The following is a 2,735-nucleotide window of genomic DNA, read 5'->3' as shown; positions in this document are numbered from 1 at the left end:
AAGAGCCCAGTGTGTCACTCCCCAGGCCTTTACCAGTACCAGTCTGGTGCAAAGCAATGGGGACACAGGCAGTAACAGGCACTGGAAGCACAGGGTGGCAGGACAGGGAAAGGGAAGCCAGCACTTCCCACCAGATAGCTCATTTATTCCTCATTGTTGCACTTTGAAGTAGGTGTTTTTCTCCCCACTTTACAGGGCGTAAATCTGAAGCTCAGAGAGGTTAAGTATCTTGCCCAGAGGCTCAAGGTTACTGGCAGCACTGCCTGTATTCTAACTCAGCCCCGTCAGACAGCCTGGCTGTCTCTGTGCCATCTTCCAGGAGCTCATGGCCTACTGTCAGCCAAGGGCAAAGCCAGGCAGACAACTCCAGCAGACCAGAGTGTGGGGCGAAAGGAAGAAGCTCCTCCCATGACCAAGTCTGCTACCATGGGAGCAACGGCCACTCCCACAGACCACCCCCCACCACCAACAACCAACACATGCACATCTAGCCTGGGCACCAATCCAGGGTTATAAGAAACCCTCTCATTCCCAAATGAAACTAAAAAATTCCCACTCAGATATGTCCATGGTCCAGCATTTGTCCACCCACCACCAGAGCAATCATGACCTCAGCACCCCTGCAGGCGAATGGCTGGGCGGAGACCCAGGCCTTGGGAGGCCTGCTGCTTGCCCAGCCCAGGGATTCCAGGTCTTGTGCCAGACTGGGAAAGGAAAAAAGGAAAGGTAGGTGTCTTGGAGGCAGGAGAGTGAGGGAAGAATCTGGAGAGCACGAACCTCAGTGCACCTACCTTAGGCAGGGGGTACATGCACTTTGCGGGGGACTATCATGGACATGACTCCTGTGTGTGATTCTAGGTGGCTATGTGTGTGCACAGTGCACACCTGAAGTGGTGGAAGTGGAAGAACAGAGTCTCACGTGTTAATTGTGGATGTGACCTAAGACAACGTGCGCAGAAATACTATAGTGCTGTGGTGCTTCTTTGTTTCTGTCTGTTTTATCATATATAATATTCAGGGAAGTACTCAAACCTAAGAATACCATTCAATGAATTTTTATACATATATACCCCAGGTAACCCATATGCACATCAAAATCTAGATAGTTTTCCAACATTCCAGAATTTTCCATTGCATGTCTTCCAATAACCACCCCAGCAACCCCAGATCTCCCACTATTCTGACCTCTGTCACCACAGAATAACTTTACCTTTTAAACACCATATAAATGAAACCACACAGAGTCTACTCTTGGGCATAGTTTCTTTTGTTTATTATTCTATCAATGAGATTCATCCGTGTTTCATCCATTGCATACAGTACTAATTTATTCTCATCTCTTGCTGAATTGTATTCCATTATATGAATATACCACAACTGATTTATCTACTTTACCAGCAGTATCATTTGGGTTTTTCTAATTTTTAGCTATTGTGAATGAAGCTACTATGAATATTCAGATATAGGTTCTTGCTAATAGGCACTTATTTCTCTTGGCTATATTTGCTGGGTCAGAGAATTGTGAGTAGTCAATTGTTTACTTCAATTCAACCAAACTATTTTTTCCAAAATATCCATACCAATTTATGCTCTCAATATGAGGCCCCCAGTTGCTCCACATCCATATCAACACTTAGAATTGTCAGTTTTTCATTTCAGCAAATCTAGTGTCTTTGTAGAAATAGCTCATTGTGGTTTGAATTTTCATCCACCTGATGAGTAATGATATTGTGCATCTTTTAACATTTACTGCCAACTGGGGTACTCTTTGTGAAGAGTCTGTTCAAGTTTTTACATAATCATAACCTCAGTTAAAATGATCGGCAAAAGCAGGTGATACAGCAATACACAGATCCCAGAAGCCAGTCCTTTCTATAAATGCTCTAGTTATTACAACTAGTATATTAGCTGTACCAGGTCTTATAGTTTTGAATTAATTATCTGAATGCCACAGAACTCCCCAATTTAGAGTCAACCTGCCCCTGGGGGAGTCTTCCTCAACTCAGTAAATACCCTCTTACCTCTCACTAAAACTCCAAGAGTGTCCCTCGCCCAGGTCTACTGCCTTCAACTACACGCGGAATCCTCCACCGCCACCTCCTTCTCCCTGTCCGTGTGCTCGATCAGGACAATCGCCACTCAGCTCCTCCCATACCAAGCTTGCTGCTGCCTGCTTGGCTCCTGCCTGCCATTCACGTCTCAGCAGCAGGCCCACTCTGACCACCCTGACCCCTTCCCTGCACCTCCCACGCGGCAAATCCTTCCAGACACTGTCTCCAATCACCCACCTTCCTCTCTGCCTAGCACCCAGCACACTCAGATCTTTTCTGGTTTATCTGCTCGTGGCCTGTTCTCCCTCTACATCTCCTTCCCATCCTCCCCCTCAGCACACACAGCCCTGTCCTTGCCTCACATTTCTTCTTAGGCATTTCTCCCACCCTGCTGTAATTACGTCTTATTGGTCTTTGTCTTTGAATCCACAGCTCCTAGAGGAGTGCCTGGTACAACAAAGATATCCAACAAATATTTGCCGAACACTTCATTATTTAATACTATCCACACTGGTCATCGGACTCTGGTAGCGGTTCTTTCATCCTTGAATTTGACAAGCTGGACAAAAGGACTTTGTGAAGTGTTACGTGCCGATTGTGCAAAGATTACTTTTAGTACATTAGTACGTGACTCCACAGCCAGAGCCACAAGCATGGCCCAATTCACTCTCATTTTTTTTTTTT

The 2,735-nt window shown here is 45.7% G+C and overlaps 1 protein-coding gene across 1 annotated transcript in view; it reads left to right on the top strand.

Annotated features, from left to right (window-relative positions):
- The window catches only part of TMPRSS4 (transmembrane protease, serine 4), a 60,395-nt gene that overhangs the window by 39,251 nt on the left and 18,409 nt on the right, over positions 1 to 2,735 (top strand). The window lies entirely within an intron of this gene.

The sequence above is a fragment of the Condylura cristata genome, unplaced genomic scaffold, assembly GCF_000260355.1.
Source record: "Condylura cristata isolate star-nosed mole 26May11 unplaced genomic scaffold, ConCri1.0 scaffold00025, whole genome shotgun sequence".
In the NCBI taxonomy this organism is placed as follows: domain Eukaryota; kingdom Metazoa; phylum Chordata; class Mammalia; order Eulipotyphla; family Talpidae; genus Condylura; species Condylura cristata.
Note: the sequence above shows the minus strand (reverse complement) of the source record. Positions and strands in the feature narration are given on the sequence as shown.